Source organism: Schistocerca americana, chromosome 1 (assembly GCF_021461395.2).
Source record: "Schistocerca americana isolate TAMUIC-IGC-003095 chromosome 1, iqSchAmer2.1, whole genome shotgun sequence".
In the NCBI taxonomy this organism is placed as follows: domain Eukaryota; kingdom Metazoa; phylum Arthropoda; class Insecta; order Orthoptera; family Acrididae; genus Schistocerca; species Schistocerca americana.
In genome coordinates, this window is record NC_060119.1 from 160,348,012 (window position 1) to 160,374,056 (window position 26,045).

The 26,045-nt window shown below is 45.2% G+C and overlaps 1 protein-coding gene across 1 annotated transcript in view; it reads right to left on the reverse strand.

Moving 5' to 3' along the window:
• The window catches only part of LOC124612541 (tensin-4-like), a 661,402-nt gene that overhangs the window by 380,313 nt on the left and 255,044 nt on the right, over window positions 1-26,045 (reverse strand). The window lies entirely within an intron of this gene.

A 26,045-nucleotide genomic window follows, 5' to 3' on the forward strand; every position in this document is an offset into this window, starting at 1 on the left:
AGTGTACGGGTATGGAGACAACCAGATGAATCCATGGACCCTCTATGTCAGCAGACAACTGTTCAGGCTGGTGGAGGCTCTGTAATGCTATGGGCCGTGTACAGTTGGAGTGTTGTAGGACCCCTAATACGTCTAGATACGACTCTGACAGGTGACGACACGTACGTAAGTATCCTGTTTGATCACCTGCATCCATTCATGTGCATTATGCATTCCGACGGACTTGGCAATTCCAGCAAGACAATGAGACACCCCATACGTCCAGAATGGCTACAGAGTGGCTCTAGGAACTCTCTTCTAAATACTTTCACCGGCCACCAAACTCCCCAGATATGATTATTCAGCATATCTGGGATGCCTTGCAACGTGCTGTTTAGAAGAGATCTCCATCCCCTCGTACTCTTGCGGATTAATGGACAGACCTGCAGGATTCATGGTGTCAGTTCCCTCCAGCAGTACTCCAGACATTAGTTGAGTCCATGCCAGGTCGTGTTGCGGCACTTCTCCGTGCTCGCGGGAGCCCTACACGATATTAGGCAGATTTACCAGTTTCTTTGGCCCTTCAGTGTATATTCCGCAGAAATGAGTAGCATGTTGGCCTGCGGGTTGAAGGTCAACATTGGATATCGCGGCACCATCAATCGGTAAAATATGCCTGCTGCCCTCGTTGTCGCTATAAATCGATGGTAATGGAGCAATGTGACTTGAGCAGACCGCCGTGTTGTGTACGTGAACTATACAGTCAAATGAGTGACTTTGAAAGCGAGCGCATGATTGGCACGAGAGAATGTGATGCGAACATCCGAGAAATTGCTGCTAGTGTGGGACAAAGTGTTTCGGCAGTGCAACGTGTGTGTGCTGGATAGTTCACGGAAGGCTCTGGTGCAACAGTTGATCAATGTTACACGCCGTTCAGTATCAGAGGCGTCAGTCCGTCGCCGTTTACTACGGCATGGATTGCATGCGTGTCGTCCACTTCTCCACCTAGAATTGACGATTGTGCAGAAACATGCTAGACGGCAATGGTGTAGGTAACGACAACACTGGGGTCAGTGATGGCATCAGACAGTATTGTCGGACAAAGCCTGGTTCTGTTTGTTTGAAAATTATGGTCGCGTTTTGCTCCGCCACAGACAGGAGACGGGCATCTCTGTGAATGCATTCAAACAAGATATACAGTACCAACTGTAAGCCTTATGACAGGGCTCCACAACATACGTGCTCGCGGAGCAAGCTGTGAGCAGCAAGGCGCCAGCACGGAGCAGCGCGAGCACGCTACCCCCACTACCGGACCAGAGCGGAAAGTGGGGAGAGTCACGTGGGGCACACAACAGCTGCCGCCAGTCAATGTAAATCCGCGGCCACCTGCAGGGATATCACTCACGAATTATTACTGTGACAAATGAAACAAATAAAGGAGAATGTACACGTGTCACATAATTTTATTAGCTTAGTGTATGCCTCTACATTCGTATTAATTTGTGAACTGTTACACAATAAAAGGTGTCACTGAAGTGTGGGATTCTCTGTTATCTTGTACTTTTTGCCCTTTTCAATTGCGTCTATGTTCGGAGAATTGTTCTTGTGCATCGTAGGCGCAGCGTGCAGTTTAAATTTCGATCAGACAATGCGTTTCTCAGGCGCGTCTTGTTACATTTCATTGCAGAGAACAGTTATACACAAACATACATGGAACCGAACATTGATATTATTGTAGCCGCCAGTTTGTGCAAATGAGGAAATCTATCCTGAGGGAAGTGTCTGTAAAATTCCAAAATGTTTTTCTTGTTCTGAAATTTGTCTCTGTATTCTTTGTCACACTGCAGGTCAATAATTTCTAGTTGCAGCTCAGGACGAATCTCTTCAATATTCGCTGAATATGGAGAGGAGAACAGATCAGAATCACTGTCTAGTGCTGTCAGATCTTGAAAGCGTTGATCAAATTCTTCCTTAAGGGCAACTAAACTATGTGAATAACGTTCACAGTCTTTGTGAACATCTTGCATGGATGATAATTTAGGAAAATGAGCTAGATTTCCTGTTTCCAGCTGACTCACCCAAAGTGTCAATTTCATTTTAAAAGCTCGTATTCGATCTATGAAATGAGTAATTAGCAGATCCTTACCTTGTAGTGAAATGTTCAAAGCATTCAGATGGCTAGTTAAATCTGCTAAGAACGCGAGATCACATTTCCATGAAGGCTCTTTCAATTCAGGAACATACATGTTATTTATTTCCATGAACATATTTATCTCATCTAATAGGCAAAAATTCGATTTAATAATTCGCCACGACTAAGCCAGCGGACCTCGCTGTAATAAGGCAGGCTACCATACTGGCTTTCTACGTCCTCAAGATAGCTTTTAAATTGTCTGAGTTGTAGCCCATGCTTCCTTATATAATTGGTTGTACGAACAACAACAGTCATCAAATTTTTTAGAGTGATACTCTTTGCACCTAAGTTTTCCTGGTGGATCACACAGTGAACGCCCCTTATTTCATTCGGCACGGTCAGTTTTTGCATTTTCTCCTTCAACAGCGCAACGAAACCTAATTTTTTCCCTGTCATCGCTGGTGCACCGTCTGTAGACACTGAAACTAAAGCATTCCACGGCAATCCTATATTTTCAACACTTTTTTCAACACTACTTAAAATATCACCTCCGGTTGTAGTGTTCTTCATGGCTACTACATCGAGGAGCTCCTTCCTGACCTGAAGATCTCTATTAACGCCTCTAATAAATATGGAAAGCTGCGCTGTTCCAGTGATATCAACACTTTCTTCAGGAGCTAGAGAATACGCCATAAAATCTTTATAGATATTTGCAAGCTGGCTCTGGACGTCGTCTGCCATGTCCTGTATGCGACGCATAATGGTCATGTCAGAAAATGGCACAATCCGAAACTGTTCAACTTGAGATGGACACAAATGTTCCGCTGCAACTACCAAACATCTTTTATTAAATCGCCATCAGTGAAGGGGCGCAGGGATTTTGCTAAAAACAAAGCAATTTTGTAGCTCACTCTGAGAGCTGCCTCAGTTGATTTTTCTTCGTCATCCAGATCTTCGTCGGATAGCTTCCTTTTAACTTCCTGTGCACGATCTGGTCCATCACATTTTCCACTTCCGTAGTCTTTCGCGTGGTACGACATATAATGTCGCTGCAAACTAAATTTCCTAAAAGAATTCAGCGTCTTGTGACATACTAAACATTTTGCAACACCATCTTTTTCTGTAAACAGATACAATTCCTCCCAATGGGGGTTGAACTGCGGAAGCATGGTTGGGGTTACACAACGGCGACTTGACATGATTCTTGACCAGCGAAGTGACTGTTAGAGCTGATCGTAGTACTTTAAACGTTACACAGTCGGCGCGAATTCAATAGGCACGCTGCGATCCTATTCATACGTGCGCGCGCATTTCCCCTCCCTCCCCTCCCTCCCTACTCCGCGACCTTGCACCTGCTCGCGAGCACGTGCCTGAGCAGACGCGAGTACTCGCGCTCAAAACCGGCCAGTTGTTAAGCCCTGCCTTATGGTATGGGGTGCTATCGGGTACAACCGCAAACCACAGTTTATGTGTGTCCATGGCACTGTGACCAGTGCAACCTATGTGAATGACATCCCGTGACCTGTAGCCATACCCTTCCTGTACAGTAACCTAGAACCACAATTCAGAAAGACAATGCACGACCACTTGTTGCTGCACGAACACTTGCCTTGTTGGTGTTACGTTAGCCGTTAAGCCTGGCCTAGCAAATCACCAGAATTGTCAAATGGTTCAAATGGCTCTTAGCACTATGGGACTTAACATCTGAGGTCATTAGTCCCCTAGAGCTTAGAACTACTTAAACCTAACTAATCTAAGGACATCCCACACATCCATGCCCCAGGCAGGATTCGAACCTGAGACCGTAGCGATCGCGCGGTTCCAGACTGAAGCGCCTAGAACCGTTCGGCCACAAAGGGCCGGCCCAGAATTGTCACCAGTTGAAAGTGTGTGGGATATAGTAACCTGGATGGCTATACCACAGGACGCCATGCCATTTGCACCGTATGTGCGTCGACACCTTCTTGAATGGAAAAAGTCATCAGGGCCCATGGCAGAGCTTGTGCCTACTACGCAAAGGACGCACGCTAATCATTTCTGCAGGACATACTAATGTATATGCCCTGTGAACACGAACGTCTTGTCTCTAGTCGTTCAGGCGTTCTGGTGTTTTTTTCTTTTTTTCCTGAACGTGTTTGTATATTTGCTTGTCTGTTCTAAGCTTTTTGTGGCTTACGCACTTCTGAAAGTGGCAACTACTCGTATTTGCCGAAATCGGTATTGTGAATATTTTTTTTTATCCATTCGATCGCTGAAGTAATAAATTACTATTCGTAAGTGGAGGTCGTTAGCGTGTAAGCGACACTTTGCGATGGGACATAATAGTCGACACATCATTAATACATACTGAGAAGGGCCGGCCGGTGTGGCTGAGCGGTTGTAGGCGCTACAGTTTGGAACCGCGCGACCGCTACGGTCGCAGGTTCGAATCTTGCCTTGGGCATAGATGCGTGTGATGTCCTTAGGTTAGTTAGGTTTAAGTAGTTCTACGTTCTGAGGGACTCATGACCTCAGATGTTAAGTCCCATAGTGCTCAGAGCCATTTGAACCATACTGAGAAAAATAATGGGCCCATTACTTATCCTTGTGGGACCCCTAATATGACATTCCTCCGTTGTGACCTCTTTGGTCCGATCATTGCACAGTGTTGGCGGGCTGTAAGGTATAAGTGGGACTACTGTACAGCACTTCAAGAAAAGTTTTGACTTTTGAGTATCGCAAGTAGTGTATCAAGGTCGATAGTGTCGAAAGTTTTGCTGAAATCCAAAAAGCACATTTGTTCGTCCACAGCTTATTTCAGTCCGTCAGTCATTTTTATAGGAGCAGTCGTTCTGCAGCAATTTTTCCTAAAACCAAACTGGTATTCGCCCAGAAGGTTATCTGATGTTAAGTAATTTGAAAGCTAATTGTGAACTACATATTCTAAAGCCTTAGATAACGCAGACAGAATGCAAATGGGCGCGCAGTCGGAAGGTTCTTTGGTAGATTCTTTTTTTGGGTAGAGGTTTTGTGGGCCCCTGCTTCCAGGCTTCTGGGAAAACGCTGGCGTCAGAGAATGGGGAAAAATATCCGTAGTTGCTTCTCTTCACAAGGGTGAGCACAGGCCTTGGAACATTATGTCAGAGTCATTGAGCAGCGGTCAGTTACTGAATTGGTTGGCAGAAACAAATAGTGCAATCTCGATTCAGATATTTGCTGCCAGTGTTTAAAAGAAGTCACGGAATGTGTGGCCGGCGGCAGCCGATAAGAGATTCCTCGCACTGTGTTCACAACTACGCATCTAGGGCTTTATCGCTGTCTCAGTCTATCGGGTCTCCATAACACGGTCTGTCTCCTTGGAACACGGCCACGGACAAACAGCAAATGCATTTATCGACTGATTTTTACGTCTTCTGTAATCTTGCGATGTTCGAACCCTGCAAGTAAGGCACTGGAGGCGCAGCGTCACGGTTGTAAACAGCGCATAGCCGACAGGAAGTATTTCACTAGCGGCATTAACTCCGGGCGGAGAGAGTGCGTTGCTCCGTCTCGTACCGTTACACGACTCTGCACGGCTGACACGAATCTCGTCAGAAATCTGTACAGTGTCTCCAATGCGTGTTAACTTACCTTGAACCCTACTTTCCTTAACTGTAGATCGAGATAGGATAAAAGAGGAAAGAAGACACGTTATCTTTTCTGCCTTTGACGATTTAACAATAATCAAGTTGACCGACGTTTCTATTGTACGGTACTTGTTGGACGATGCGAAGTGACACGACAGTTCTTTTTTATGCAGTCTGACTGTTAGTGACACCTCGTAAATGTAATGTGACTTTGACGAGAAACAAATTTACAGTGCCGAGTTTCTTTTCTTTTTTTAGGTCTGAGAGAAAAGTAATGAGACTGACAACACTGAGAGCGATCTGGCAACGCTGCGTTGTTCTACTTATGTAGACTGGTTTGTTCATCCCTTGCAGATGCTCAGTCGAGTTTCAGATCTATACAGCAGTCGCGGGATTTTTAAGAGTTTCCTCAGCGAAGTTGCGTTACGGAAATGGAAGAGCGGGAGTTAGAGCAAAGTTATGCAATCAAGTCTTTTGTTAAACTTGGGGAATCCGCTAGTGTGACGTCGAAAAGTTGAAACAGGCCTGTGGGGAACATTCCTTATCAAGAGCACAGGTTTTTCGCTGGCACAAACCTGTTTTGGAAGTCCGAGAACACGTTGAAGATGAACCTCGCTCAAGGAGACTTTCAGCTTCAAAAATCGAAGAAAACGTCGGACGTGAGCGTGCTCTTGTGATATTTGACTGACGTTTAATAATAAGTATGTTGGATGATCTGTTAAACTTGAACCCTTTCATCGCCATCAAATTTTGATCAAAAATTTGCATTGCAGACAGGTGGGTCCTCCATCACGACAACATCCCATTTCACGCGCCCACAGCCCTCACGGAATTTTTGACCTCAGATTGCATGCCTGTTGTTCCACGTCCTCCCATATCTACTTAATCTGGGCCCTTATCACTATTTTCTTTTAAAAAATTGAAAATGTCTTAAAAGTAGATTATGCTGAGTCTCTGGACAACATTCAGAAGAATGTGAACGACAAGTTAAAGGCCCTGCAAGTTGAAGCCTTTCAACGCTGCTACCACGACTGGGAACAAGGACGCCGCCAGTATATAGCTGCCGCAGGGAACTATTTTGAAGGGGATTGACTATACCGTTGTTTGAAAAAAATAAAAACTTTCGTTGATAAAAAATCAGTCTCATTACTTTTCTCACTCACCTCGTGCACTAGTAAATTAACAATTTTCGTGGTTTTTCCTTTACTTGTAGGGGAAAATTTTGCTTCTTACGAAATCTCATGATTCTAGGTCAACGGAAAGTATATTTTAGCTTTTTACAAGTGAGTCTGTGGATATCTAAATATCTTTATCAGCATCTACACTCTGCAAGACACTGTGAAGTGCATGGAAGAGGGTAGCCCCATTTAGCAGTTGTTAGAGCTTTTTCTCATTCAGTTCACAAATGGAGCGTGGGAAAAATGAGTGTTTAAATGCCTCTGCGCGTGTTGTAATGTATCTAACTTTATCCTAACGATCCCTATGGGCACGATATCTAGGCGGTTGTAGTGTATCCCAAGAGTCATCGTTTAACGCCCGTTCTCGAAACGTCGTTAGTAGACTTTCTCGAGATGGTTTCTGTCTGTCTTCTGGGGTCTGCCAGTTCAGATCTTTCAACATCTCGGTGACAGTCTCCCGTGGGTGAAACAAGCCTGTGACCATTCGTGCTGCCCTCCTCTTTATATGTTCAATATCCCCTGCTAGTCATAACTGGTACGGGTTGACATACTTGAGCAATATTCTAGAATGGGTCGCGCGAGTGATTTGTAAGTTATCTCCTTCGTAGATCGATTGCATTCCCCTAGTATTGTGCAATAAAGCGAAGTGTGTTACCTGCTTTAACTACGACTGAGCCTTTGTGATCGTTCCATTTCATGGCTCTACTAAGCGTTACACCAAAGTATTTGTACGAGTTTACTGTGAAACGTCCCCTTATAAAATTTAATGAATTACTGTGCTGAGAAACCTCTTACATTATTTGCTTTTCAAACACCTGAGCAAAACTGAACGTACTTAGCCATTACTCTCTTTACTTATTCTGATCAACACTAAACTGACAGACAATATTTTTAGCGTAACGCAGTCTGACTTTCAAAAATCCCTTCAAAAGAATGGCCCTGACTAACAATAACCTGTACCTTTCATGAATGACTTACCTCACAAAAATCTTCGTTACTCAAACTACTGCAATACAGCGAGCGCCAGTACTGCCAGCTAAATAAAAGATTCTAACTACTGAAGTCACTAACTACTGATAGGCATAGTTAGCAAATGAAAGATTTTGGTAAAGAACAAACAATGTATTTACCTTAATAGTGTTCAAAAGTCATAATACATATACCAGTTCATGACATCCAGTCTTACAAATTTACTGCCTCTTATGGACACACGTCCAGATCACCCCGCCGGCCGCGGTGGTCTAGCGGTTCTAGGCGCGCAGTCCGGAACCGCGCGACTGCTACGGTCGCAGGTTCGAATCCTGCCTCGGGCATGGATGTGTGTGATGTCCTTAGGTTAGTTAGGTTTAAGTAGTTCTAAGTTCTAGGGGACTGATGACCACAGATGTTAAGTCCCATAGTGCTCAGAACCAACCAGATCATCCGCACTCAAAACTCCGCAATCTCTCTCCCCACATCCACCACTGCTGGCGGCTCACCTCCAACTGCGCAACGCTACGCGCTGTTCACATCTAACTGCCCACTACAATAGAGAATTTTTCAACAATGCAAACCAGACACAGACTCCACACAGCACAGTCAGTGATTTTCATATAGAACGCTATGTGGCATTACCAACATAAAAACCTAAACAGCCTACTTACAACTGATGCCAACCGTGACCCACTGATATTATACTCAGCAAGTTGATAATCATTGCACCACTTTGAAATCTTATTCAGGTCTGAGTGAATATCCGTACAGCTTCCTTCAGACAGTACTTCGCTTTAGATAATAGCATCAACTGCAAAAACTTTGAGGCCACTGTTAATACTGTACGCAGTACCGTTAATACGCAACATGAACGGCAACACACTTGCCGCAATATAAATGGCTGTATATTCTGATTGCATTCACTTAGACGCTTAAATTTTTTCACCGCGAAGGGACTATAGAGCTTACTGTTTCACGTTAATTTCACCTCGTTCAAATTCAACTATGTGGTCCCAGAGACCCTTTCAAGTCTCAAACATCTACGACGTATGTTGCAGACTGAAGCGTGAATGAAAATTTGTTCCAAGGTTGGGATTTGAACTCAGGTCTCCTGCTCGCTAGGCAGATGCGCCAACCACTATGCCACCCCGGCACAGTGGCTTTGCACAACTTCACAGGCTACCCTAGCACGCCTCCCTCCTCAATCCAAAATCCCATTCGCACCTCAGTTCACTTAGCATTCTCCTAAACTCGGAGTACAGTCGAAGAGCCTCTGCAATGCTTTTCGAGTTATAGTAGAATACATAGTGGGCTGAGGCGTGAATGGATATTTGGATGTATGAGGGAGGCATGCTAGGGTACCCCGTGTGGTTGTGGCATCTGCGTAGTGAGCAGGAGACCTGGGTTCAAATCCCGGCTTTCATTCAGATTTTTATTCGTTGCTTCAGTCAATATCCATACATCGATTTGAATTTGACACCTCTACCCGTTTCTGAGAAAAGGAGGTCCTCACAGACGGAGAGATAGACAGACGGCCAAAAATGTTGTTGTTGTTGTGGCTTGTCCTGAGACTGGTTTGATGCAGCTCTCCATGCTACTCTATCCTGTGCAAGCTTCTTCATCTCTCAGTACTTACTGCAACCTACATCCTTCTGAATCTGCTTAGTGTATTCATCTCTTGGTCTCCCTCTACGATTTTTACCCTCCACGCTGCCCTCCAATGCTAAATTTGTGATCCCTTGATGCCTCAGAACATGTCCTAACAACCGGTCCCTTCTTCTTGTCAAGTTGTGCCACAAACTCCTCCCCAATTCTATTCAATACCTCCTGATTAGTTATGTGATCTACCCATCTAATGTTCAGCATTCTTCTGTAGCACCCCATTTCGAAAGCTTCTATTCTCTTCTCGTCCAAACAATTTATCGTCCATGTTTCACTTCCATACATGGCTACACTCCATACAAATACTTTCAGAAACGACTTCAAAAAATGGTTCTGTGCACTATGGGACTCAACTGCTGTGGTCATAAGTCCCCTAGAACTTAGAACTACTTAAACCTTACTAACCTAAGGACAGCACACAACACCCAGCCATCACGAGGCAGAGAAAATCCCTGACCCCGCCGGGAATCGAACCCGGGAACCCGGGCGTGGGAAGCGAGAAAGCTACCGCACGACCACGAGATGCGGGCAGAAACGACTTCCTGACACTTAAATCTATACTCGATGTTAACAAATTTCTCTCTTCATCAGAAACACTTTCCTTGCGATTGCCAGTCTACATTTTATATCCTCTCTACTTCGACCATCATCAGTTATTTTGTTCCTCAAATAACAAAACTCCTTTACTACTTCAAGTGCCTCATTTCCTAATCCAATTTCCTCAGCATCGCCCGACTTAATTCGACTACATTCCTTTATCCTCGTTTTGCTTTTGTTGATGTTTATCTTATATCCTCCTTTCAAGACACTGTCCATTCCGTTCAACTGCTCTTCCAAGTCCTTTGCTGTCTCTGACAGAATTGCAATGTCATCGGCGAACCTCAAAGTTTTTATTTCTTCCCCGTGGATTTTAATACCTACTCCGAATTTTTCTTTTGTTTCCTTTACTGCTTGCTCAATATACAGATTGAATAACATCGGGTAGAGGCTACAAACCTGTCTCACTCCCTTCCCAACCACTGCTTCCCTTTCATGCTCCTCGACTCTTGAGAGGAAGATAGACAGACGGCCAACAAAGTGATCCTCTGATTGTGCTGTTTTCACTAACTGAGATACGGTACCCTAAAAATGAACAGTTGAATGATTGCTGGAGAGAGCTTAAACGTAGTCCTGTACGAAGAACGCTTCAGGATGGTAGGCTTTCTGGTTTCAGCCGCTGGTCGATGCGGCCGCAACGTTCCACTGTGTTATATTGTCCATATCTATTTGGTGAAAGTTGACGGACCGACGCAGCCCGTCTGCCCCGGTGGACGCCACTGTGCGTGCGTGCTCGGAACGTAACGGACTCCCCGCTGGCGGAAGCTGGCGCGGCTAGGGTTACGCCGGTTTTGTGTTTCCACGCAACTTTGTGTGACATCGGCAGGCGCGGTGCGACGCCGCGGCACATACGGCTCCCTCCGCGTTTGGCTTTTTTTTCTTTCGTCTGTTCTGTCCGTCTGTTTTGCCGCGCGGCGGAGTTGCCTCATGTTTTGCAAAATGCGAGGCGCTGCGCGGCGTGTTGGCCTCGCTGCTGGGGAGAAGCGCTCAGCCGGGAGGCGAGTCACTGAACTCGAGTTTAGAGTGCGTACGTGCCGGATGGTCCAAACTGCAATGCAAAGCTAACACCGTCGTTATGTTGCTGTGGAGCTCGCACTGTCGAGGTTTGTTCAAATTAAAAGCACGACATTCTGTCCAGCCTCCCTTACCGTTGACGGATTACGTTGTTTGGCTTCACAGGTCACCAATAGCGCCTCTCAATTCTAGGAGTCTGGAAATCGATGTGGTCATCCTTGCCATAAGTACGAAGGCTCCCTCCAAGTTGAAAACCGAACTGTCGAATTCCCAAGTATGCACTTGTCACTTGGTCCAAACCAAATCCAATCAGATGTGGGAGAGGGCGAGCAGCAAGAACCACAACAAGTTGCGTCTAATGCAACTGACTGGATGGAAAATATTGGCGATAATCTTTGGTTTCTTTCTTATGGTTATGATATCATTATCTGGAATTGTTAAAGGACTTCTGTCTAAATGGAAAAAATGATAAATTGACAGGTGATCACTAACGTGTCTTGAAAAGCTTTACTTCACAGACATCCTACGTACGCCAATTTCCATATCCAAAAAATGATTCAAATGGTCTAAGCACTATGAGACTGAGGTCATCAGTCTCCTAGACTTAGAACTACTTAAACCTAACTAAACTAAGGACATCATACACATCCATGCCCGAGGCAGTATTCGATGGTTGGCTCTGAGCACTATGGGACTCAACTGCTGAGGTCATTAGTCGCCTAGAACTTAGAACTAGTTAAACCTAACTAACCTAAGGACATCACAAACATCCATGCCCGAGGCAGTATTCGAACCTGCGACCGTAGCAGCAGCGCGGTTCCGGACTGAAGCGCCTAGAACCGCTCTGCTTTCCATATCCAGTTAAGGGGTTTCAGCCCCTGTTTCTTTTCAGTCCTTGTAAGTCTTCTGATGCGGTTCGCTACTATTTCCTCTCTTGTGCCAATATCACAGTAGCACTTTCACCCAATACCGTCAATTATAAGTTCACCGGATTAAATACTAGTTACACTTCAAAAGAGCATGCTAGTCGCTTTGTAGCGCTGTAGACGGTGTAGAATACGTTTCACGTGACCCTGCGTCGTTTTCTAAGGGCGTGAACAGGAATTTTTCCTTTGGGGTGGGGGAGGGGGGAGGGGGTAGGAGTTCAGCAAGATTAAAATTGCCATTTTTGCTATAAATTAATTTGTCACTTTCTAGACATGTCATGACACAAGAACTACATCTACATCTATACTTCGCACGCCACCTTGCAGTGTGTGGCGAAGGGTGCTACGCGTTCCACTGTCACTTCCCACCCTTTCCTGTTCCAGTCGCGAATAACCAGAGGGAAGAACTGTACCCGGTAAGCCTTCGTGTAGGCTCGAACCTGTCTAATTTTATCTTCATGGTGTTTTTGCGAGATAGGAGGAAGCAAAATATTTGTTGACATTTCTAGGAACGTACGCTCTGCGAATTTCAACGGTAAATCACACCGTGATAAAGCACGCATCTCTGGCAGCGTTGGAGTTTATCATCTCCGTGACGCCTACGTGGTTACAAAGTTGATCTGCGACCAAACGTGATGGCCTTCTTCGGATCTTCTCTATTTCCTCTGTCCGTTCTCTCCGGTGCGAGCAACATTCAAGTATTCGTGGAAGGAGTGTTCTGTAAGCCGCTTCATTTGTTGGTAGACTACATTTCCTAAGGATTCTTCGAATGAATTTGTCTGGCACCTACCTTACTCGCGATTAATTTTATGCGGTCGTTCCATATCAGATCGCTCCGCCCGCATACTCCTAGATATTTTGCGGAAATAACTGCTTCCAGTGAGCGTTCTGCAGTTGCCTCATCATACCACAAAGGGATCTTACTGTCTATGTATTCACAGTTCGTTACATCTGTTTATCTTTAAAGTCATCCGGCACCTGCTGAACCAAGCGTGAATTCTCTGCAGAACGTACTGCATTTCTCTACAGTTTTCCACCGTCGAGATTTCTCTGTATACAACACCATCATCAGTGTAAAGCCTCATGAAACTTCCGACTTTATCTACCAGGCCATTTACACATATTTTGAAAAGTAAGGGTCCTACAACTCTCCCCTGCGGCACGCCCGGAGTTAATTTTATGTCTGAAGACTCCTCTCCATTGAGAATGACATGTTGTGTTCTCTTTGCTTGAAACTCTTCGGTCCAATCGCACGGTTGGTCTGATTTTCGGCAAGCTCTTATTTTGTTCATTAGGCGCCAGTGAGGAACTGTACCGAATGCCTTCCGGAAGTTAAGGATCACAGGACCTACCTGGGCGCCTGTATCTACCACATTCTGGGGCTCATGGACGGAAAAGAGCGAGCTGGGTATCAGACAATCGCTGCTTTTGGAACCCATGTTGGTTCCTTCAGAGGACATTTTCGACCTCCAAAAATGGCAAAATACGTGACCATTGAAGCGTCCAAAATCCTACAATTGACCGACATCAGAGATAAAGGCCTATAGTTTTGAGTGTCTTTTCGACGATGTTTCTAAATTTTTTAAGGGTCGCAAATAACTTATTATATCCTTGCTAACTTTTTTTCCACTCCCTTCTAGAAATGCACGAGTATTGTGTAATGAATAAAAATTCTGTGCTCCAGATTCCAGAGCGGGACAAGTGAGCGTCTTTCTTGTACCCCCTCTCCTCGCTTGCGGACGACTTTACCATTGCGGTAAGCCGTAGCAGTGAAGTGGTGTGTGTGTGTGTGTGTGTGTGTGTGTGTGTGTGTACTTACTTCAGTAAGATCGGTCGACGAGTCCATGGCCATATCGAGAATGACGTTGCTCGATTTGTTCGTGATATCGACACGGCCTCTCCATCGTGTCTGCCTACCATTCACGACCATCAAACATACTGTAAAACGATGCTAACTGACAGGGACCGGAGGCGACTGTCTCGTTTTGTCAATCGTGATCACTGCTAAAAGCATTAGCAAACGGGCGGATCGCCTTTCGGCGACACAGTGGTCGTTGGCCGTTGTAATGAATATTCTAACAAAACAGCCACAGGTCTCGCATTAATCCCTGTTAATGATTTCGCTTGTCAGACACGTATCTGGAGACGCTCCAGACAGCGGTGGGATCCCAAATCCTCTGTCGACCGCTTTACGGCCCGCTGGTCTGGGTTACCATTCCATTTCATAGCAGTCCGCCTTTGCTTGTCATCCGCGGCCCTTTACAACACACGGTACCTCGACGCTACTCTACGCCCCGTTTTGTTGGCGTCCATGATAAGTCAGCCTGGTCTTACATTTCAGTAAGATAATGCCGAGACGCACACGGCGAGAGTTTCTATTGCTTGTCATGCTTAACAAACATCCTTCCCAAGAAGGTGGCAAGATCACTCCCCAGCTGAGAACAGTTGGAGCATTATGGGGAGGGTCTTCCAAATATCTCGGTATTTCGAAGATGTAACGCGCCAGTTTGACAGAATCTGGCAGGATGCTCCTCAGAGAAAGATATCCAACAAATTCCTCAATCAATGCCAAACCGAATAACTGGTTCCATAAATGTCAGCGGTGCAGCAACGCCTTATTGACCTGCTCAGTATCTGAAATACTTTCTCTTGATAAAGTTATCCAATTTTTCTGAAACTGTAATCATTTGTTTGTATGGAAATCTACATCGCACATACCGAATTCCGCCGCTGCGTCTCTTTTTGTCTTACAGTGCACTTTTTACAGACAGTATTCACATACTCAGAGTGGTCCATTGATCGTGACTTGGGCAAATATCTCACGAAGTAAGCGTCAAACGAAAAAACTACAAAGAACGAAACTTGTCTAGCTTGAAGGGGGAAACTAGATGGCGCTATGGTTGGCCCGCTAGATGGTGGTACCATAGGTCAAACGGACATCAACTGCGTTTTTGTAAATAGGAACCCCCATTTTTTATTACATATTCGTGTAGTACGTAAAGATATATGAATGTTATACTTGGACCACTTTTTTCGCTTTGTGATAGATGGCGCTCTAATAGTCACAAGCATGTAAGTACGTTGAATCACGTAACATTCCGCCTTCGTGATACATTACCCGTGTTAAAATGGACCGTTTACCAATTGCGGAAAACGTGGATATGATGTATGGCTATTGTGATCAATTTTTACGTACTACACGAATATATAATAAAAAATGGAGGTTCCAATTCAAAAAAAAACGCAGTTGGTTTCCGTTGGACCTATGGCAGCGCCATGTAGCGGGGCAACCATAGCGCCCTCTGGTTTCCCCCTTCAAGCTAGACGATTTCCGTTCTTTGTAGTTTTTTCGTTTGATGCTTATTTCGAGAGATATTTGGCCCGGTCACTATCAATGGACCACCCTGTATACCACTCAAAGCACCTGAAAACTTATATCATTGTACGATACATAGTTCAAAGAACATGACGCCATAAACCTGGGGATGTATGAAAAACAAGCGTTTGTTTAAAATGGAGCTACTTTAGCCATAAAGATTCCACATGCTTAGCCTCTGGTACAACAAATTAACTCATCTGCAAAGTAATCAGACGTGTAAAGCTGTTTTATACAAGGGAGTTCGATCCCTTAAAGAGTGGGGGGTGGAGGAGGACGGACGGAGGGAGCGGTGGATTATTGGGACATGCTAATAGCAATTTTACTCGTAACGAGGAAAGGATCTGTGGGTACGGATTCAATTTGACGGCGCGTGCAGTGGGAAAGCAATCCAGAGGAGTATGCAATAATGACGTCACTTCCGAACCGTACGCCTTTCATGCTCTATTAGCGAAGCGTACACTTTCCGGGTAAAAATGAAGATCCAGAATGAGATTTTCATTCTGCAGCGTAGTGTGTGCTGATATGAAACTTCGTGGCAGATTAAAACTGTGTGCCGCACCGAGACTCGAACTCGGGACCTTTGCCTTCCGCAGGCAAGTGCTCTACCATCTGAGCTACCCAAGCACGACACACGGCCCGTCCTCACAGCTTTACGTCCGGCAGTACCTCGTCTCCTACCTTCCAAACTTCACAGAAGATCTCCTGCGAACCTTGCAGAACTAGCACTCCTGGAAGAAAGGATATTACGGAGACATGGCTTAGCCACAGCCTTGGGGATTTTTCCAGAATGAGGTTTTAACTCTGCAGCGGAGTGTGCGCTGATATGAAACTTCCTGGCACATCAAAACTGTCTGCCGGACCGAGACTGGAACGAACTTCAAAAATGAAGATGTACGCCGACCACGAGAGGAGGCATCATTGTGGGCTCTGGACGGCTAGCAGGGGGACGCCGGCCATTGTACGCCGGCAACAATGCCCGCCGCGGCCCGCGGCGGAACAGACAGACGTCGGGGACTGCACCGGCAGCGGCAGCAGAAGCAACTCCTGGCTGGCGGGCTGGTTCGTTGCTCCCGGCTGCAGCGGCGGCGGCGGCGGCGGCGGCGCCGTGCAGGAACCCGCGAGCCACGCCGCGCCGTCCACACAATGTGGCGCCGCAAAAACTACCCGGCCGGCCTGTCCGCTATACGCCCGCTGCTGCCGGCTGCCTCGCTGGACCACAGCTGTCTGACGTGACCACCTCCGCGCAGGTTCCCGTTCTTGGACGTCTCCGCTTTAGTAGGCCGGAAGCCTTCACAAAGTCTCCGATATACTTCGTCCACTCGACAGTTCTCATTAGAAAACTTCGTGCAGTTTGGAGAAAGTGAAAAACTGGGACGTAAAATATTCGGTGGAACTTTGTAAGTCAACCCCTGCAACATTACGTCACGTGAGGTCTGGAGCGTTAACCTATCCCACCGCAATATCTTTTCAGGTAACGCCATTCCTGGTTGCTAGATATCTTCGCTCTTCCGTAAATCGAAGACTTCGCATTCGAGCCACATATCGGGCACAAGCGTGCCCTTTAGCTGTATTAGTCTACGACCGTTCTACAAGGCCGGCCAGGGTGGCCGAGCGGCTCTAGGCGCTACAGCAGTCTGGAACCGCGCGACTGCTACGGTCGCAGGTTCGGATCCTGCCTCGGGCATGGATGTGTGTGATGTCCTTAGGTTAGTTAGGTTTAGGTACTTCTAAGTTCTAGGGGACTTATGACCTCAGGAGTTAAGTCTCATAGAGCTCAGAGCCATTTGAACCTTTTTCGTTCTACAAGGATGATGAGGCAGTTGATGCAAATGGCGACAAATACCGGGTGATCAAAAAGTCAGTATAAACTTGAATACTTAATAAACCGCCGGCCGAAGTGGCCGAGCGGTTAAAGGCGCTGCAGTCTAGAACCGCAAGACCGCTACGGTCGCAGGTTCGAATCCTGCCTCGGGCATGGATGTTTGTGACGTCCTTAGGTTAGTTAGGTTTAACTAGTTCTAAGTTCTAGGGGACTGATGACCTCAGAAGTTGAGTCCCATAGTGCTCAGAGCCCACTTAATAAACCACGGAATAATGTAGATAGAGAGGTAAAAATTGACACACATGCTTGGAATGACATGGGGTTTTATTAGAACCAAAAAAAAACACCCCATATTGATAGACGCGTGAAAGATCTCTTGCCCGCGTCGTTTGGTGATGATCGTGTGCTCAGCCGCCACTTTCGTCATACTTGCCCTCCCAGGTCCCCAGACCTCAGTCCGTTCCATACGATTATTGGCTTTGGGGTTACCTGAAGTCGCAAGTGTATCGTGATCGACCGACATCTCTAGGGATGCTGAAAGACGACATCCGACGCCAATGCCTCACCATAACTCCGGACATGCTTTACAGTGCTGTTCACAACATTATTCCTAGTCTACAGCTATTGTTGAGGAATGATGGTGGACATATTGAGCATTTCCTGTAAAGAACATCATCTTTGCTTCGTCTTACTTTGCTATGCTAATTATTGCTATTCTGGTCAGAAGAAGCGCCATCTGTCGGACATTTTTTGAATGTTTGTACTTTTTTGGTTCTAATAAATCCCCATGTCATTCCAAGCATGTGTGTCAATTTGCACCTCTCTGTCTACATTATTCCGTGATTTATTCAGTTTTCAAATTTATACTGACTTCCTGATATACCGTGAGATTCAAATGAAGGAAACCTTTAAAATATAACGATTATTAGGCGTTCGGTTCACATCTCAGAGTTTGAATCTTCCTACAAAGCATCCACAACAAACAGTGTGGGCAAAATAGAAATGGACAGGAAAATGCACTCTAAGAAAAAAAAAGAAAAAGCGAATGGGACGGAAATCAGAAGATGTGACGTACATATACAAATTGTAACGAATTCAGAGAAACTGGATGATGTATTCAAGACATAGAGCTTCACAAATTGTACAGTTCATTAAAGCTTTGGTTCACTTCTGACCATTATGGAAGAAATTATACGGCTTGGCATTAATTGATAGAGTAGTTGGATGTCATCCCGAGCGATATTGTGCCAAACTGTGTCCAACTGTCGCGTTACATCTTTAACATCTGTAGCTGGCTGGAGAACATTGCCTATGATGCTCTAAACAAATCAGTTGGGCAGAGATCTGGCGACTTTACTGATCATGGTAGCGTTTGAATAGCACGGAGACAATCAGTAGAAGCTCTCCCCGTGTGCGGGAATGTAAGCTCAGAGTGGACTGTCGTAAAGGGAAAAAAACGGCATGTAAAATACAGCAGACGTAGCACTCTGTTGTAAGGGTAACGCGAATGACAATCCTGCTGTGAAATGAAGTGGCATCCTGCTTGTTGGGTCGCGTGGTGGGCGAAAGTCAGGCTGGTATCCCACTGCTCTCTAGTGCGTTTCCAGACACGTCTTCAGACTGGAATCGCATTCACTGGAGTAGAATTCCTCAGTGGTGACTCTCGCTTCGAACTGAGCCCCGATGACTAGTGAAGACCTGCCTGGAGACGCCTCAGCCGTGGGTACCAGTCTAACTGTCGCCCGACATACAAGCCTACAGCTAGGTTTACTGGTCTGGCGTGCCAGTTATTTTCAAAGCAAGACCACTTTGGTTGTGATGCGTGGCATCTTTACAGCACAACAGTACCTCTACGATATTTTATGCCCAATTCTGTTGCCCTTCACGGCAAATCACCCTGGTTTACATTCCAGCAAGATAATGTCCGCCCGCACACGGCCATAGCCTCTACTTACGGTTTTCCAAACGCTACCTTGTCCAGCAATGTCGCCGGATCTAATCAAGCTGCGGACCTATGGGGTATCGTCTCAGTTGTGCCACTGGATTCGTAATTTCCTGTTAGGAAGGTCGCAGTTCGTAGTAATAGACGGCAAATCATCGAGTAAAACTGAAGTGATATCAGGTGTTCCCCAGGGAAGCGTCCTGGACCTGTGCTGTTCTTGATCTATATAAATGACTTGCGTGGCAATCTGAGCAGTTCTCTTACGTTGTTCGCAAATGATGCTGTAATTTACCGTCTAGTAAGGTCATCCGAAGACCAGTATCAGTTGCAAAGCGATTTAGGAAACATTGCTGTATGGTGTGGCAGGTGGCAGTTGACGCTAAATAACGAAAAGTGTGAGGTGATCCACATGAGTTCCAAAAGAAATCCGTTGGAATTCGATTACTCGATAAATAGCACAATTCTCAAGGCTGTCAATTCAACTAAGTACCTGGGTGTTAAAATTAGGAACAACTTCAGTTGGAAACACCACATAGATAATATTGTGGGGAAGGCGAGCCGAAGGTTGCGTTTCATTGGCAGGCCACTTAGAAGATGTAACAAGTCCACTAAAGAAACAGCTTACACTACACTCGTTCGTCCTCTGTTAGAATATTGCTGCGCGGTGTGGGATCCTTACCAGGTGGGATTGACGGAGGACGTCGAAAGAGTGCAAAAAAAGGGCAGCTCGTTTTGTATTATCACGTAATAGGGGAGAGAGTATGGCAGATATGATACGCGAGTTGGGATGGAAGTCATTAAAGCAAAGACGTTTTTCGTCGCGCCGAGATCTATTTACGAGATTTCAGTCACCAACTTTCTCTTCCGAATGCGAAAATATTTTGTTGAGCCCAACCTACATAAGAGAAATCAGAGCTCGAACAGAAAGGTTTAGGTGTTCGTTTTTCCCGCGCGCTGTTCGGGAGTGGAATGGTAGAGAGATAGTATGATTGTGGTTCGATGAACCCTCTGCTAAGCACTTAAATGTGAATTGCAGAGTAATCATGTAGATGTAGATGTAGATGTAGATGTAGATGTACCCCAACTGAGAACCTTTAGAGCATCATGGGCAGGTCTCGTGATTTTGGCGACCTAAGCAGTATTGGACAGAACTTGGCACGCTATCTCTCTGGAGAAGCTCCAGCAGCTCTATCAATGAATGCCAAGCCGAATAACTGCTTGCATAAGGGCTACAGATGGACCAATGCATTATTGACTTGCTCAATGTGTGAAGCTCTCTCTCTTGAATAAAGACAATACTTGGTCACAGCAGCTACGCCCTGGTCTGAAGCCTGCCTGATCAACTGGAACGTTCTCTAGGAAACCGCTACTTATTCTGTTATATACTAGCCTTTACTGTTAACCGATATAATGCCTCCCGATCTACGTATATGTACTGCCCTTATGAGAGAATTCCACAAGATCTCCAGGAATTCTAACCTACCTGTGCATAGCGGCCTGCCACTTTTAAATCGTAAGGGACTGAAATCACGCCATCCAACTCTGTGCGATGCTGCTGACATGGCTGCTAAGGATTTCAAACCTCTTGAAAAATGGAAAGGTCGGTGGGAAGCAGTGACAGATGTTCACCTGCGTAACATCTTCTCAAGTCCTAAACTTCCAAGTGGATTCGACCTACCACGCACGACCTGGACTACTCTCAACAGAATCCGTACCGGCCATGGCCGATGGAGGGATGCTCTCTTTAAGTGGAAGAAGCTGCCTGGTCCAGCCTGTAACTGTGGGGCATACCAGACTGTTCACCACATTGTAAGTGAATGCAGGATTCGAGCCTATCACGGCGCCAAAGAAGTTCCAGATGCAGTGCGCTGGATTGAAGGACTGGATATTCAGTTGTAAAGACAAACTTAAGTTTCTTGTGTGTTAATATCTAAATATGTATGTATATGTAATTTAATTTCATGATATGTCTGTATTAGCCATACGCTAAATAAATAATCTCGAATAAATCGTCCTGATTTTCTGAAATTCTAATCATTCGTTTGTATGTACAAATACATCACATCCACCGATTTCGTACCATTCGGATAACTTCTTCGTAATGCATCTTTTTTTTTCCTTTCTTTTCTTGTCTCAAACTGTATAACGATTGGTAGCCGTTGGGTTAATACCTCAGAACCTGACGCTGCTTGGAATGTACAGTTTGGACATCTGAAATATGAATGTATCTTATTCTTCACACAACGCTCTACTGTATTTGTGAAGAAAGTTTTCATTAGGACCTATCTACCACATACACAGGATGGGCAAAATATAGCTGGCACGGAAAATAGACAACGCAAGTTACATCTTCTGCATCCGGGGCAGTTGACGTAAATTAGACACCTCTCTTTCGATGCATGAAATATTTTCCGGCCGAGTCGTATTTCACCCACTCTGTGTGTTGGCAGGACAGGCGTAGAGTCACAGCTTATACCGAGTTTCTCTCCTATGGCTCGTCAGACGCATTTTCTCTGGCGTTTCATCAGATATTAAAAACTTCATTCTTGCAATTTGTAGCTGGAATCAGCCCAAATAAATGTTGCTCATTAAGTCTCTCATACGATGCCCAGTGTCGATGGAAATCGTCGGTTTGTATCCCGTTACACGCAAAATGATTTTTAAATCAAAATTTTACAAGGGAGTGGTCCCAAATTAGTCTAATTTTATCGCTATGTGAAACACGAAGAATAACCTGGAACTCCAGCAGCAACACAGCAGCGCTGCTGCATGGCGGTAGCAGTCACCGCGGACCAGGGCTGACCTGTCGTTGATGGAGTACTGATAGTCCTTCGTGTCTTACCGTTTCTGGTACTATATGTCGATAAAACGAATATCGCACTAGTCTGATCAGCCACCGCTCTGTGGGACGGGTACACAAAATTCCTATAAAAATAAAAAGTGAAGAAAAAAACATTTTTTTTGTAACGAGAGACAAAGCGATGCTTTTCGTTGACGGTTGGCGTGGCATGAAAGACGTGACGAGTGATAGTTGTTTAGCCTGTCTAGATAAACTTCGCAAAAACAAAACTGCAAATATCTGCCGAAACACCAGAGACGCGTGACGACTCTTTGGTGGGGTACCCTGTGTATGTCGTCTGCTGAAGGTACGCATCATTTGCACACAAAAGCTCCTCGTCCACGGCCAACGATTCAGTAACTAAGTAACGTCAAAGTTTTTTATTTATGCAAATGGTTTCCTTAAAACACTTCTGCCTGGACGAAGCAACCATGTGCGGAAGTCGGAAGAAGTACTCTCTGGTTCCTGAAGTCAATAAATGACAGACGTAGCGGTCGCGCGGTTCCAGACTGAAGCGCCTAGAACCGCTCAGCCACAGTGGCCGGCAGCTCTTGAACAGACGAGTACAGTAATGTAACGGTTGTTAATGCCAGTGAAGAAACCTTTCCGCGAAAGATGTTAAAACTGAAAGACTCGGTGCTCAGAATTGGCTACTTCGATGCAATTAACGCCAAGTGGATCACCCACGCCAGGTTCCGTTGATGTGTGCAGCAAGAGGATAGGCGTGTATCGGCGGATGTACACAGGGTGGTCAAAAACGGCCTCAAAATCTTGTAAAGGTGTTTGGTATGTTGTGATAAGCAATAATTGTTAAGAAAAAATTCTGTACGCTGCGACGTTTCCAAGTTAATTAGCACTGAAGTTAGCGAATCAAATTCAAGCGGCCCGCCGGATAAAATTAGTGTCAATTGTTCTCACAGCGTAGGCGATAGCGCATGAGATTGCTCGGTCTTTCGCCCGCAGCTCGTGGTCGTGCGGTAGCGTTCTCGCTTCCCACGCCCGGGTTCCCGGGTTCGATTCCCGGCGGGGTCAGGGATTTTCTCTGCCTCGTGATGGTTGGGTGTTGTGTGATGTCCTTAGGTTCGTTAGGTTTAAGTAGTTCTAAGTTCTAGGGGACTGATGACCATAGATGTTAAATCCGATAGTGCTCAGAGCCATTTGAACCATTTTTTTGCTCGGTCTTTCGCTCGAGTTCGATCCTTATTACTGTCCCACGTCCAATTTTTGTATTGCTTTCTTCTTTGGATTTAGGAAACCAAGTGAAAAACAAATTTGGCGACACCGCAACGGCCAGATTGGCTAACTTCAATGCAAATTAACTCGGAAACGGCGCAGCGTATCGAATTTTATTCTCAACACTTACTTACCAGCACAATCTATCCTGCAACACCCTTACAAGCTGTTCAAACTGCTTTTGACCACTCTGCATAGCGTACTTTCTCCTGATCCTACTTTATACAACACAGATACAAGGCTGGCTACGATTCTTGTACATGGAAATCCGTGCTAACGTCTAGTGTATGAGAATGTCCGTACCAAAACTATGTCCAGTGTGTCTACGAACCCACGCTTAAGTAAACAGCAATCTGTGCAGACAACAAACGGTCGACGCACTTGATACAATGACGGAGCCTGGCACACTGGCCTCAGAGTCGATTCCAGCTGCCTCGCTTTTCCATTTCGTCACATTTCTCGGATACTTTTCCGAAAACTATCAACTGTCGTTGAAAAGAGTTATGTTTCTGGACTCGTCTTTTGGAGACCTTTCACTAGCCATTAAAAAGAGATTGACTCAACATGCAACAAAATTATATACCCCTTTACCTACTATTATTTGCCATAAATTTCGTTTCGATGTGTTGAACCGTTCACAAAACAAAGAGAGTGTTATGTCGTACGCGGCACAACCTGTATTACAAGGATACTTCCTGTCATCAAAAAGTATCTCACAATACTTTCATACAGTCATTGACAGTGCACACTATTGCACTGTCCTGCATGAAATAACTGTACGGTTTTGATTAGTTGTTAGTACTGTGAAAAAAATAATTTTATTATAAATAAATTGTTATAAATATATTATTTTATTATAAATGCAGTCACATACAATAAAAGTTTATTAATCAGATAATTAATTTTGGTCAATGACGACCATATACAAACTTAAATGACCAAGTATACGCGCAGTTGCTGTCAATGCTTATATACCGGGCACAGTTACATTAATTGTCCATATAAGTTTAATGTAACTGTACCATCTACTCACGCAGTGACATGAATCGTGCCTCGGGCATGGATGTGTGTGATGTCCTTAGGTTAGTTAGGTTTAAATACGTTCTAAGTTCTAGGCGACTGATGACCTCAGAAGTTAAGTCGCATAGTGCTCAGAGCCATTTGAGGACTAATCATCACTGTTTTCGACAAGATACGGCATACCTGAAGGAACGTATGGACATACTTCCTTGCCGAATCCACATCTACATACATACTCCCGTACGGTGCATGGGGGAATACACTGTACCACTACTAGTCATTTCCCTTCCTGTTCCATTCGCAAATAGAGCGAGGGAAAACCGACCGCCTGTATGCCTCCGTATGAGCCCTAATTTCTTGTATCTTATGTTCGTGGTCCTCATGCAAAATGTATGTTGGCGCCAGGTAGAATCGTTCGGCAGTCAGTTTCAAATGCCGGTTGTGTAAAATTTTCTCAGTAGTCTCTCTCGAAAAGAATGTCGCCTTTCCTCCAGGGATCCCGTTGTTCGAATCTATTAGTAATAAATCTAGCAGCCCGCCTCTGAATTGCTTCGATGTCTTTCTTCAATCCGACCTGGTACGGATCCAAAAATCTTGTGCAGTGCTCTAGAATCGGTCGCACTAACGTCCTATATGCGGCCACCTTTACAAACAAACCACTCTTTCCCAAAATTCTTCCAATAAATCCTTCCCTTCTCTACCAATGCCGTCGCACGATCGTTCCATTTCACATAGCTTCGCAGCGTTACGCCCAGTTATTTAAACGACGTGACTATGTCCAAAACGACGCTACTAATGATGTGTCCAATCATTAAGTGTTTGTTTTTCCTACTCATCTGCATAGCTGCCATTCGTCACACCAACTAGAGAGAGACGCTCAGTAGCTCGGTAAGGGCTTTTGTTGAAGTTTCGAGAGCATACCTTCACCGGAGAGTCAAGCAGTATTTTGTTCCCTCCTACGTATATCTCGCGAAGAGACCATGAGGATAAAATCAGAGAGATTAGAGCCCACACAGAAGCATACCGACAATCCTTCTTTCCACGAACAATACGAGACTGGAATAGAAGGGAGAACCGATAGAGGTACTCAAGGTACCCTCCGCCACACACCGTCAGGTGGCTTGCGGAGTATGGATGTAGATGTAGATGTAAGAAAGTTATCTTGCTTCCTTCTTACATTTTTCTATGTTTAGAGCTAGTTGCCATTCGTCACACCAATTAGAAATTTAGGCTTCTGCAGTCACTGAACTTCGAAATCTTCCCGTACACCATGGCACCATCAGCAAACAACCGCAGACTGTAGCCCACCATGCCCGTCAAATCACTTATCTACACCGACGTGCCACATTCATGGAATAGTGATAGGCAGCCATATAGCTGGTGGTAGTATCGTGTACGCAAGTTACAAAAGGCCATTGCATTGGCGGAGCGGTGGTATTTTACTCTGATGAATCATGTGAAAAAGTTTCCGAAATAATTATGGCCGCGCGACTTGAATTAACAGACTTCGCACGCAGAATGGTAGTTCAAACTGGACCCTTGGACATTCTATTTGGAAAATCGTTAGGGAATTCAATATTCCGAGATCCAAAGTGTCAGGAGTGTGTCGAAAATACCAAATTTCAGGCGTTACATCTCTTCATGGACAAACAGACATCGCGGCGTCCGCGCAGCTCCCCCCGTCGGGGTTCGAGTCCTCTAGTATAATATATTTGTCCAATGATTCCCCGTTTATCTTCTGCA